Below are 15,195 nucleotides of genomic sequence, written 5' to 3'. Positions count from 1 at the left end.
TAAGCGTTATTATTATTATTATTATTATAAGAACTAGAGCCTCTATTATAAGTATAAAAGAAAAGTTTAGTATAGAAAATTCTTTATATTTAGTAGATATATTAGTAGATTTTTTAGATATACGTAGAGATATTAAGAAAAATATAGAATAAAGAGAAGTATTCTCTATATATAAAGCTTTATATAATTCTCTTCTAGACTACTATTCTCTATACTATAGTTTACCTACGTAAATATCTTTTTATATTTTATAGTATAGTACTATAATTTAATATTACTTTAGACCTAGAGTTTACCTACGCTTAGAAAGCTTTTACATTAACTTTTAAGAATATTTTAATATTTCTATAGCTCTATAGCTTACCTATTACTATCTCTAAGTCTACTTCTAAGTATACTAGAGAAGCTTCTATTACTATTACCCTCTATAAGTACGTTATTATTATTATTATTATTAAAGTGCTATATTTATAGTAAATATTATAAAGAGAGTTTTATTAATTATTATAGCTATATATAGTAAGTATAAGATATTTAGAAAATATACCTATATTAAGATTACTATATAGAGTTACTAACTACGTTTTATTACTTTACTCTATATTAATACTTTACTATAATAACTAGAGTAAATATTACTTTTAATAATTATAAAAAGTAAGTACTTATATATATTATAAAGCTTAGTAGCGTTTAAATAATATTTAGAATACTTTAGTTTTAATAGCATAATCTTTAAGTAAACTAGAAAATAATATCTATAATATTTAATTCTAATTACTATATATAATAGTACTTCTATAATTATAAGCTTTACTATATTACTAGTAGTTAATATTATAAGTAACTCTCTTCTTTTATATATAAGCTTAAGAGAGTATATTACCTAAAGGCTCTACTTTCTTTAGATATCTCTTTTATCTTTAGTTATATAGTAGCTATCTTAGTTATATAAAAAGAAAAAGTCTATATAACTATAATAAAGAAAGTTAAAAGGCTTTATAATATAAGTAACTAAGAATAAACTAATACTTAATATTTATATATAGCTAGAGTAAAGATACTTCTAAAAAACTTTAAAAAGTTCTATAACTATATAGAGCGCCTACTAATAAGTAAGAATAATATTCTAGTAAAGCTTTCTAATATACTTTATTCTTTATATTATAGATTTAATCTATAAGAAGTAGATAAGATCTCTTCTTAGCGTAATAAGTTAGATTACGCTATTAAGATTTAACTAGACTCTAATACTAGTTAACTCTCTAGACTATTATTATAATATCTAAAACTACTATCTTATAATAAAGCCTAAGTAGTTAAACTCTATATTAATAATATACTACGTAAGAAATATATTAAGTAAAGTATATCTAAATAGACTATACTACTATTAGTAGTAAAGAAGTCTAGAGAAGATATTAGAATATATATTAACTATTATAGACTTAACGCACACACTATTAAGAACTATAATACTTTTCTACTAATCTATAATATACTTATAAAGCTTTCTAAAACTTATTACTTCTCTAAAGTTAATATTATTACTATATTTAATAAGATCTATATTTATAATAATTATAAATACTTTTTTACCTTTATTACCTTCTATAAGCTATACTAGTATACTATTATATCTTTTAGTATATATAATAGTCTAGAGACGTTTTAAGTATATATTAATAATATACTCTATAAGTATTTTAATAAGTTTTATATAGTATATCTTAATAATATTATTATATTTAGTAAAACTAAGAAAGTTTATAATAATTATCTTCTATATATTATAACTAGGCTTATAGATACTAGTCTCTCTATAGATATTCTTAAGTCTAAGTTTATATAGTAAAAGATAAAGTTTCTAGAATTAATTATTACTATAAATAGTATTAAAATAAACTTTAAGAAAGTATCTACTATTTAAGACTAGTAACTATCTAAGACCTTAAAGAACGTTTAAGTATTCTTAGAATTTACTAACTTCTATTAATAGTTTATATATAAGTTTTTTAATATTACTAAGCTACTTATATATCTTATAAGAAGAGACTCTACTTTATTTATAATAACTCTAGAAGTAGCCTATATATTTAATAAGTTAAAGGCTACTTTCTATAGTAATATTATACTAGTCTATTTTAACTCTAATCTAAAAAGTATTCTAGAAACTAATACTTCTAACTATATCTACACTATAGTGTTATTACAAATCTAGGCTAATAATACTATATAACTAGTTATCTATTTATCTAAGAAGATAACTTTTATAAAATATAACTATAAAATATATAATAAAGAGCTTCTAGTAATTATTAGAGCTTTTAAGAAGTAGCGTCTAGAGTTATTAAGTACTACTAATACTATTAAAGTCTTAACTAATTACTATAGCTTTAAGTACTTCTAATCTAAATAATACTTAAATTAATAATAAGTTTACTAGGCTAAGTTTCTTAAAGAGTTTAATTTTAAAGTAAAGTATAGGCTTAGTAAATAAAGTACTAAGCTAGATAGTCTAATACATTAGACTAGTAACTTACCTAAATATATTACTAATAACTACGTTTAACACTAACACTAGATAATTCTAGGTAATTACTACTAGAATAGTAGTAGTTATAATACTATCTAGCTTATAAAACTCTACTTAGGTAAAGCCTTATATAATCTACTATTAATTCTTACTCTATTAAGTAAAGCTAGAAAGTATAATATTAATAGTATTCTCTAGCTAAGTTTTACTATAATAGGCCTAGCCTAGTTCTTATTATATAATAAGTCTAATCTATATAATAACTTAGTTAGAGCTAATAATTTTATAACCTAGAAGGTTATAGATTATCTATATTCTCTTAATACTTACTTTACTACTATTTATAATACTCTTAATAGTAGTAATTATTATATCTTTTATTACCTTATTACTAAGAGTATATACCTAAAGCTAGAGAATTTAGAAGTAAGTAAAGATAAAAAGCTATTCTTAGGTAATAACTATTTTTTTATTTCTTTTAGTAAGAAGCTAAGAACTTATATTATTAAGAATATTTATAATACTTTACCTAGTAGCTATAAAGGTTATACTACTACTTACTAGTAAGTTAGTTAATAGTACTACTAGTAAGATATAACTAATATAATTATATACTTTACTAATAACTATACTATGTATTATTATTCTAAAGTTAATTATAGCGCTAAGTATAGTCTTCTCTATTTTCTTTTTATTCTAGAGTAGTATTAGAAAAATATCTTTATTAACTTTATTACTTTATTACTACTATTTTTCTAGTATAGTTATTTATATTATTATATTATAGTAGTAGTAGATAAACTATCTAAAAAGAAGAAGTTTATTACTATAAAAAATATAAAAGTACTTACTATTATTAATAAGTTTTTTAAGTATATCTAGAAAGAAAAAAAGTACTCTAAAACGCTAGTGTCTAACTAGAAATACTAATTTACTTTCTACTTTTAGCGTTATTTTTATAACTAAGTAGAAACTTATTCTAAGTTATCTACTATCTATTATCTAGAAATAGATAAATAAATAGAGAATATAAATATAGACTTAAAATAGTATCTATAATTCTATATTAACTATTTATAAGATAACTATAAGAGATATAAATAAAAATAAATATATTTAATAGAATATAAGCTATTATATAATATATAAAGATGTAAGACCTTTATATATAGAAAGCTAGTAAATAGCCTAGCCTAATTAGGCTAGGCTAGTTACGTAATAACGTAATAGAGTAGAAACTAGCTAGAACTATAATATTACCTCTCTCTTCTAGATAGTTACACTAGTAATTATTATAACTATTTAATGTATGCTTCTTTATAGAAATACTATTATTCTACTATATACTAAGCGCGCTATTATAGTAACGCTTTTTATATCTTTTTTATTATTCTATAAAGTATTATATTCTTTATAAAATACTAAGAGTTTACTATATTTATAGTAATATTAGAGTTAGAACTAAGAGCTAAACTATATCTAGGCTTAAAGTTAGAGTTAGAGTTAGAGTTAGAGTTAGAGTTAGAGTTAGAGTTAGAGTTAGAGTTAGAGTTAGAGTTAGAGTTAGAGTTAGAGTTAGAGTTAAGGTTAGGTACTAGAGTAATAGCTAAGAATAGAGATAGTATAGGTAATATAAAGGTCTATACTATTATAATAGAAGATACTATATATAGTTAATTAATACTAAAGCTACGTTTTATCTTATCTATCTACTTTAGGTTAACTAGATAACTATAAGACTTACTTCTTAAACTAGTACTATAATAAACTTCTTTTAGTAAATTAGCCTACTAAGTAATAAAGCTTTCTACTATATCTTTATTATTAAAGCTATTAGTATAGCTATTAAAGGTATATATAGAAATAGTATTAAAATATAAAGTAAGATTTTAGTATAGCTTATAAGCTAGAGGCTTATCTAGATAGATATTATAAAACTCTTAGATAGCCTTTTCTATACTTTATAAATTAGTATAGTTCTACTATAAAGGTAAAGTATTCTAGTTTAGAAAGTTAGTGTACTTAACCTTATACTACTAAGTACCTTTTTTACTAGTAATAGAATCTTTATAGTATTTATTAATATAATAGTTAATAATAGTATTAATATAATAGTTATAAATACTATTAGACTTCTTAGAGGTAAGAACTCTCTTATTATTATTATTCTAAGAAGCTTAGTTTATATCTATATATAATAGCTAAGAATAAAAGATAGAATAGATTTACTTATAGTAGTTAGATAGCTCTAAGGTTATAGCGTACTTATTACTAACTATCTTTACCTAGTAGAGGCCTAAGTTCTTTATAGATAGACTATAGTTAGGCTTTATAGTAGAGATATTACGTATATTAATATAGACCTAGTTACTAATATAATACTCTAGAGTAGCCTACTTATTAATATTAGCGTAGTACTCTATTTTATTTTATACCTAGTGTAAGTTTTTTTATATAAAGTAAATAACTTTAGCTATTTTATTAACTATACTATAAACCTTTTTATAGAGTAGCTTCTTTATACGTATATAAGTAGTAGTAATAGAGGTATTAGACTCTATCTCTATATATAGAAGATAGCTCTTTATAGCTAATATAAGTATAATACTAGTAGAAGTATTCTTATAGTTATTAATTATAAGCTAGGTAATAGGTAACTAATTAACCTAGTTATTCTATATATAGTTAATATACGCGTAAAGATAATACTTTAGACTAGTATTAGCTACCTTAGTTTAGCTATCTATCTCTAGATAATAAGTAGTAGAAAGCTTTAGTGTAATACTTATTCTAGTATAAAGCTTCTTTTAAAAATAGAAAATAAACTAAGTACTATAGTTAGAGATAATAGTAGAGAAAAAGCTTTTCTTTTTCTAAATATACTTAATAAAGGCACGTATAACTATTTACACCTTAAGATTCTCTAAAGTAATAAACTATTATTACTTACTTAGGTAATTAATAATAACTATAATATACTTATAAGTATAGCTAAAGTGCTTACTATAAAGTAATAGTGTAATAAAGTTAACTAAGATATTAGTCTAGAAGTAGTAAGAGATAGAAAGTAGGTATAGTAAACTCTACTTCTATAACTTATAGAGCTTAGTCTAGTAATATATCTTATAGTCTTATATATAGCGTATAATAGTATCTATTATTAAAGGCTAGTAGTAGTGCTAGCTAACTAAGTAGTATGTAGAACGCTTACTACTATAGCTAGTAGAGAAGCTATTATAATAAAAACCTATAATCTTATTATAGAGGTTATTATTAAAGAGTACTAGAAGATAGTTATAGAAGTATATAAAACTATTCTTAATAACATAATTCTTTAGCTCTATCTTTAGTTTTATCTTAGTAATAAGACTATAAAAAAGTTAATAAGTACTCTTAGTCTTAGCTTTAATAATATTCTATATAGTACTATTTTTATTATATATAATCTAAATAGTAGCTATAAGTCTATCTATAGTACTTCTCTTTAGTATCTATACCTAAGAGAGTAGAGTGTCTAGTAGAGAGTTCTCTATTAACTTCTCTTCTACTTTAATATCTAAGATAATTACTACTTTAGATTTCTTATCTACTAAGTTATTATTAATAATAAACTTCTTACTTATAAGATAGACTATAGCTACTAATATAGGCGTAGACTTAGTATAGTTAGTAAATAATATTCTTACTAGGTATACTACGTATAGTGCTCTATTCTTCTATTATATCTATATAATATCTTTATAAAGAGTAAAGTTAATATAGTTAGAGCTTAAGATTATCTAGATCTAGTAAAGAATATAGAGATTATTTAGATTTATAAGTATATTACTAGAGTGTTACGTAAGAGTATTAAGTTTAGAGCTAAAGTATCTAGGTCTATATATTATCTTAAAGTTAAACTTACTTAGAAACTCTACCTAGTAAACTTAGTATCTATTAAGTTTTTTATTAACTATAAATATTTATAAAGTAGCGTAATCTAATATTACTTTAATAAAATTAGTAGTACTAGCTAGTTTAGGCTACTATTTTTTAAATACTTTTACTATAGCTATAAGCTTTTTATTATAGATAGTATAGTTATACTTAGCTAGAGATATCTTTATAGAGATAAAGGTAATAGACTTAAGTACTTTATTAGGCTAGACTTATAATAGTACTACTATAGTAACTATATTAGAAGCGTTTATTTTAATCTAAGTTTTAAGGTCTAGGTTAAAGTATAAAAGAACTAGTATAATAGTAAAGATATATTTAAGTCTCTTAAAGGCTTTATACGTAGAAAACTCTTAGATAATTAGAAAGTTAGTATAGATATTACTATTAGTCTTTTCTTAGATAAGATTAGTAAGTAGTCTTATAATATATAAGAATTCTATAATAAACTATCTATAGAAGTTTATAAACTCTAAGAATACTTAGAGCTTCTTAAAAGTAGTTAGAAGTGCCTAGTCTAGAATAGTTTTAACTTTAGTAGAATTTATCTTTAGACTATTAGTAGTTAAAATAAGTCTAAAGTATTTAACTTCTATAATAGTAAACTTACTCTTATTAATATCTAAATAAAGACTAGCCTTACTAAGCTTATAAACTACCTTATAAATATATTTCTTATAAGACTCTAGACTAAAGCTATATATAAGAATATTATTTAAGTATATAGAATAGAAGTTATTAAGATACTTTTATAAAACTTTATTAATATATAACTAGAAAGTGCTAGGCGCGTTATAAAAGCTAAATAGTATTACTAAGTATTTAAATAGACTATAGTAAGTAAGAAAAGCTATCTTATACTTATTACTCTTTTTAATATAGATCTTATTAAAAGTAGTAATAATATTAACTACTATAAAGTACATAACTTTAGAAAGCCTAGTAAAAGTTTTCTTAATTATTAGTAAAGTATTATAGTTCTTAATTATAACTATATTTAGTGCGTAATAGTTAATATAAATATAGAGACTACTACCTAGTTTCTAGATAATAAGTACTAGTAAGGTAAACTCTAATTTACTTTTATAAATCTTACTATAAGAGTTTATATTATTAATATAAGCTTTAACTACTATACTCTTATCTTAGCTAAGACTATATATCTTAGTAGAAAGATACTTAGAGCTAGAAATAATATTAATAGTATAATTAATAGAGCCTCTATACTTAGGTAGACTAGTAGTAGATAGATTAGAGTTAAACTAGTAAGCTATATTATAAAGCTACTTAGGTAACTTACGTATAATATTCTTATAAGACTTTATAAGTATATTAAGCTTATTATAAAAGTACTTAATATCTTTCTAAGTAAGAGCGCTAAGCTTAATAGAGAATATAGAGGTAAATATATAGTAAACATAATTATACTTATTATTAATATTATTACTACGCTCTAACTATTTAAAGTCTTATAGATATATCTAAATAATATTATAGTTATTATAGATAGCTATAGTAGCTATAGTAGTACTAGAGATATAATAGATGTCTATAAGAGTGTAGGTAAAGTTTAGCTTCTTTATAGTAGTAGACCTACACTTATACTAGGCGCTATATACTATAATATTAATACTATAAAATAGATAGTTAGCGTAGTAATACTTACTATTAAATAGTATAGTATAATTACGCTAGTTAATATATAGGTTATACTTCTTAAGCTAAAAGAGACTAAAAATAAAATTATAGCTAGTTATATTAACTTAATAAAAAAGCTCTTTAGTATTATAATTACTATAAGTAATAGGTACTAGAACGCTTTACGTAATAGTTTACCTAATAACACTACTATTACTAAGGTAAAGCTAAAGTAGTTACTTTAATATAAATATTTATAGTTTATTATATTACATAAATAATAATAATATATAGTTTCTAGTAGTGCTAGAGTCTATTAATTCTTTTATATTAATAGTAGCGCTAGTAGATAATATAGCTCTATATTTAAATATAAATTACTATTCTTATACTAGCTACTTACTCTTTATAATTATATTTAAACTAAGTATTACACTTTTACTAGTAGTACTACTATTATTCTTATATATCTAGTTCTTTAAGTATTATATATAAACTTATAGAATCTTAGACTACTACTTTAGTAAGTAGAGTAGTAGAGAAATTAGTAGATAGAGAGAAGGTAGTCTAGTAAAGACTTTAGAGAGCGTATTAGAGTAAGCTAAAGTAGAGAAATATAGAAGTAAGAGAGACTATAGACTCTAGAGTATATTATAATTATTCTTCTTCTTTTATCTCTAGTAGTAATATTTACTAGAGATAACTAGTTTTCTAAACTATTAGTAGTATCTTTAATAGTTATCTAAAGAGCTATATTAGTAAGTATAGCTTATAGAGTAAAGATCTTAGAAGCTATAATAATAGAACTAGTCTTATAGGTAGTAAAGGCGTTAGTGTTAGTAGCGTAATAGAACTTACTACTAACGTTAGAGATACTACTATACTTAAAGTACTAACTTTACTTTAATAAGACGCTTAATTAAGCCTTAGTTCTACTATAGCTAGTATAGCTACCTAATAGTAACTTATTACTACTACTACTAGTAGTAGTAGCGCTGCTACTACCTTAACTACTATAGTTATCTTTACTACTACTACTACTATTATTATCTCTAGTAACTACTATAGCTTTATTACTATAGATATATATATTACGCGCTTATAGCGCTTTACTATACTTATAGCTATAAATACGCGCGTAGGCAGGTATATAGTTAACTTAGAAAGTAATAATATTATTTAAAGTTTTAGCTAATTACTTTCTTTATTTACTAATAATAATAATAATAAAAGTAGTAGTAGTAATGTTATAATAACTCTGCTATATCTTACGTAGTACTTACGCAGCCTGTAGTAGTAGTAGTAATATTATAATAATCTAGCTATACCTTATATAGTACTTGCGCTACAGCCTAGTATATCTACTATTACTTAGCTTATTATATTCTTTAGTATTATACGCGCACGCGCGCGCGCTCTATCTAGATTACTTTTTATTTCTATATTATTCTTATATTATCTATTATATTATTTATTATATTAAGTATTATATTATCTATTAATACGCATTATAGGCTATTACAAGCTATTACTATAGCTTTTAGGCTAACTAGGTAATACTAGTAACTTATAGAGTTCTATAACGCTAGCTATATTTAACTCTAAGTCTCTAGTAGAACGTGCTACTAATCTCTTTATAAGGTAGTAATAAACTCTTAGAGCCTGCCTAGCTATATCTTAAGTTTAGTATCTATATTATATAAAAAGTTATTCTTCTACTACTTTATAGACTTTAGTTTTCTTTTCTTTAAGTTTCTAAGATAGTTATACTAAGTACAAAGCTACTCTTTACGCTAGTAGTCTCTTACTCTAAGTATATTACCTAACTACTAAAGATAAAGAAGAATACTAAACCTTATAGTAGTAATTATTATAGTTATACTCTTTTATAAAGAAACTTCTATAAGAAGCTTATACATTCTAAAGTAGCGTATAGCCTACTTCTTATACTTTACTATAGTATTATAAAGTAGTATAACTTATTTAGTCTAGCGTATAGCTCTTTCTTATACGCCTAGTAAAGAATATAAAATACTAGTCTTAGAGACTAGCGTAATATTAGCTAGTACTATAATATTAGCTAGTGCTACGCTGTATATATTAAGAGAGTTAGATATCTTTAGATATTAGCGTTAATTAAGAAAGTTCTTTTTAATAGAGGTCTTACTATTTAATAAGCGCTAGCGTATATAAAAGAATTTATATAGAAGTTAGTTAGAATTTTATATATAAAAAGATATTTTATATACTATTTTACTACTATACTTTCTATAGTAGCTTTATAAGGCTTAAACTATAGCTATAGTTACGCGCTATAATTATAAGCTATAGTTACTAGCTATAGTTACTAGCTACACTTTTTTATTACTATTATTACTTATATAGAGCTAACTTACCTATCTTAAGAGCTATAAAAGTGTTTAGTACACTATTTTAACACTACTAGTTTAGAGAATTTAGCTATAAGCTTTATAATATAAAAAATACAAAATATATAAACACTACTTTGTTATTAATTAAAGAGATAAGGTAAAGTCTTAATTATAGCTATTATAACTAAAGTAATATAGAATAGAAATATGCTCTAACTAGCAAAAACTAATAGACTCTAAATAAAAAAAAAAAAAAAAAAAAATTATCTCTAGTAAGTTATATAAACTACTACTATAAGTAGTAATTATAGATAAAAGTATTCTAGCTATTACTAATATAGTACTATATAGAGGTACTATAACTAAACTTTATAAGTTAAATAGTGTACTAAATAAGTTTCTAGTTAGGTATATAAATAGGCGTAATAATAGATATAAAGTAACTAATCTAGATATTAAAAAACTTACTATCTTTTTACTTTAGTTCTTAGAAACTAGAGTTCTATAGTACTATAGTAGTATTAGAAGTAGCGTTAGTAGTATTATAAATATAGTTAAGATTTATAAAGATATCTTCTATATTAATAAATATATTATAGATATCTAAAGTAGTATAGTATTTAACTTATTAAGCTATAAAGCTATAAAGATAATTAATAACGTAGTCTATCTAATTCTAGATAGAAGTATAGATATTAGTTTTTAAGAGAAAGTTACGCGCGCTATAGCACTAGTACTTATACTTAGTATAGTTAGTATTATTACTATAAAACTTCTTTATATTATATATCTTAGAACTAGTAGTAGTAAAGTTCTTAGATATAGTTAACTAAGTACCTACTAAGCGTAGCGCTTATTTCTAACTATAAGACTAGTAGAAAGGCTACGTCTAGACGTTAGGCTATAACTACTAAGAAGAAATAGCTAGTAGATTATTACTAAAACTAATAAATAGGTTATAGGCTAGAGGTAAGCGCACTAGTTACTACTACTAGCCTAGTAGACTATTACTATAAGTATAGCTACTAGTAATACTACTACTAATATAAATACTACTACTACTAAGGTAGCTACTATTAGTAAGCTAGCCTAGATATTACTATAGCTAGTTCTTATTATTAGTAAGTTTAGTAACGTAAGTCTAGAGGTAGATATTTAACTTATAAGAAGTATAAAGCTTTTTATTAGTAATAGTTATATAACTAGCGTAGTTATTATATACCTTTATTATATAGACGCACTTCTTAGTAAGAGACTTAATTTTAATATTAGTAATAAAGTAAGTCTAAGTCTTTACGCGCTTAATATAGGTATTTATAGCTTTCTTTTATAAATAAGCTTTATTATAAAGCTACTAGACCTAGTTAGTATAGCCTAGTTAGTTATCTATAATATTAATAACGTAGCTAAATATTATTTTAGAATATTTTTTAATAGTTTTATAGAACTAAGTAGTAGTTCTTATATTAGTAAGAATTTCTTTCTTACTATTATAGATTAAACCTATAATCTCTACCTAATTAGGTCTAGCTCTATATTAGGTAAGAAACATTAAAACCTTACGTATATAGCTGTTTGCTTAATAACGTAGTATTTTATAAGTAATATAATCTTAACTTATATTTCTACCTATTACACTATACTACGTTTAATAAATCTATACCTAGACTCTACGCTCTGCTTAGTTAAATTATATTATAATTAGTTATAATAACTGCGCTTAATTTAAAGCTAAAGAAGCTCTAACGCTATTATAGTAATTACTATTACGCTTATTAATAAATTAAATACCTATACTCTTTTAGAAATAACGCTATCTAAAGCGTTGCACTAGTAGTAGCTGCTAGTCTATAGAGCTCTGTTATATAACTATAAAGTAGAATCTATAGGCTAGCTTATTAGGTAGTTACTAAGAGCGTACTAAAGAAGAGCTGCGAAGATAAGAGAGGCCTATTTAGAGCTAGCTAGACGCCTATTACTATAATAGTTAGACTTATTAATAGAGAACACTATAGAAGTGTTAGGCTTAGTTATATAAGTAATAGAGAATTGCAGAATTAGAAGAGAATTAGCTTATTCTACTAGTAAATAAGAAGGTAGTAAATAACTAGAGTAAGTAGACGTAGTATACGCTCTTAGTGCAACTAATTACGTCTCTATAATATCTACACTCTACTTTCTATATATACGTATATTACTATATTAAGCTATAGCTTTAACGTACCTAGCATATTCTCTACTAGCTTTAGCTAAGACGCTAGATTTAGAGAAGGCGCTACTTAATTCTAGACTATTATAGATAACACCTAAGAAAGCATACCTCTACTACTACTACTAATATCTAATTAGCAACGCGAGAGCTCTTTTCTTGCGTTCTACCTATAACTTCTCTAGCTAGTAGGTTTAGATAGTAGTTACGAAGAACCTAAAATTCTAGATAATAATAAATATATTTATATTAAATTTAGTAATATTACTATAGAAGCTTTATAGAATAACTTCTATAAGGTGCGTATTCTTTTCTATAACGCTAATAATAAGCCTTGTAATTAGCTTAAGCTCTAATAATATAAAAACGCTACTAATAATAGTAAGATAAATATCTATTTGTTTATAATCTAGGTAGATTAAGACTACTCTACTAGTAATAGTGCGTACTTTAGCAAAGTTACGTTAACTATTACTAATATAGAAAACTTTAGTAAGTAAGTTATAGACTGCCTCTATAATTAGCATTTCTATATTACTAGCTTTCTTATAGTTCTCTATAATACTATACACTTAGTTAAGCTTAAGAACTAGTGTATTAAGAAGCTTTCTAAGGCTATTAACTAGTTCTAAGACGCTGCTATTAATAGTATAAGCTATAAAGCCTATTAAACTAAGTACTAGAAGCTTAAGCTCTTATAGAAGGCTATAACCTAGTTATAGTTATCTACTAACCTAGGTAAGATTGCTAGATACCTAACGTATAAGGCTATAGTTGCTAAGCGTAACGCTACTCTTTTTAAGGTAGGTAAGTTAAAAGCTTATCTTAAGAACACTATTAACACTACTACGTTTAATATAATACGCTCTAAGTTTAATACTACTAATAATAACGTAGACGTATAGTATTATAAGCACTACTAAGAGTTTAAGAACTACGCTAACACTTAGGTAGAGGTTAAAGCTAAGAACGCTAAGATTACTTAGCTCTAGTAATAGCTTAACTAGGCTACTCTTAGTATATAGAACGTCTAGTGTAAATAAAAGATCTACCTCTTTAAGCTACTAGCTTATAAACTAAGCTATAAGCTATACTTCTTTCTCTAGCGTAAGTGTTATAAGCAACTAGACTCTTACTAAGAGCTCTATTCTAATTATTATAACTACTAAGGTACCTCTTCTATTTGTAACTCTTGCAATACCTACGTAACCTATAATTACTTCTTCTAGAACCTAGAATAGTTAATAATACTATTATAGCCTATAACTGCTAGCTTTTCTTTATATCTATAGAACTCTTACGCGTTAGCGCTGCTAGGCTCTTAGACCTACTTCTCTACTCTATAAACGTTAACTAAAGGCCTACTAGGCAGAACTTATCTACTAGGTATAGCTCTAACGTTATATAAGATACTAGATATTCTAGAGTTTAAGAGTAATACTAACTAGAACTATAAGTGTTAGCGCAAGATAGCTATTAATAAGTGCCTTACTATCTCTAATAAAGCGCTCTGTATTACTTATATTAGGTAGTATATTAGTAGTACTATATAGCCTATTATTAAAAAGATAAAAGTTACTAACTTTATATAGTACCTTAACGCTCTTAATAGTACCTACTTAATATATAACTAGTTTAGTAAAGCTAAGACCTTTCTTATAGATAATAGCCTACGCTAGAAGTAAGGTAAGATATTTATAGCCTAGTAAGCTTATTTTCTTAGCGTTGCTAATATTCTCTACTTTTACTCTTAGTAGACCTTAATTAAGAAAGCCTATAGGCTTATAAACACTTATCTTAGTAATATAATAGTAACTATTTCTAATAACTAAAAGACGCTTATAGAGTTTCTCTAATAAGCCTATAGTATTAATAAAGTCTTCTAGAACGTCTACCTAGGTAGAACTACTAATACTACTATAGCTTTCTTTTCTAAGTCTTATTAATAAGCTTTTAGTAATTAGTTATCTAAGTAAAAGTAGTAGTTAAACTACTATACTAAGCGTAAGATTTAAGACGTATAAACTATAGAAAAGAAGTATAAGCTCTAGAATAATAACGCTTGCTATAAGTATAGTAAGAAGAGTTATAACTAGTTTAATAAGAATGTACCTTATTATAGTAAACCTATTACTATATTAAGCAATATTCTACTTTTAGTAGTAATTAATATTAAGAAGAATAATGCTAAGAAGTATAACAACGTTATTAATAATAATAAGACTAATAAGAAGAATTTTTAGATACTTCTAATTAAAATTATAAGTAGAAGTAATAATAGCGTAACTTAGTAAAAGCCTTATAATATTGCGTCTAATAGAGTAAAGTCTAGAAGCTTGCTACTACCTCTTGCTCTATTAATAGTAGTATCTAGAAAATATATTATATCTTAGATGCTGCTCTTTATAGACTATAGGCTAACGTTAGCTATTAGCTATAGTTCTAATGTAGGCTAAAGTAATAATAAGGTATATAGTAAAAGAATACTACTTTTATAGATACTA

Source organism: Alternaria infectoria (genome assembly GCF_024043175.1).
Source record: "Alternaria infectoria strain BMP 0036 chromosome Unknown scaffold_18, whole genome shotgun sequence".
NCBI lineage: Eukaryota > Fungi > Ascomycota > Dothideomycetes > Pleosporales > Pleosporaceae > Alternaria > Alternaria infectoria.
Note: the sequence above shows the minus strand (reverse complement) of the source record.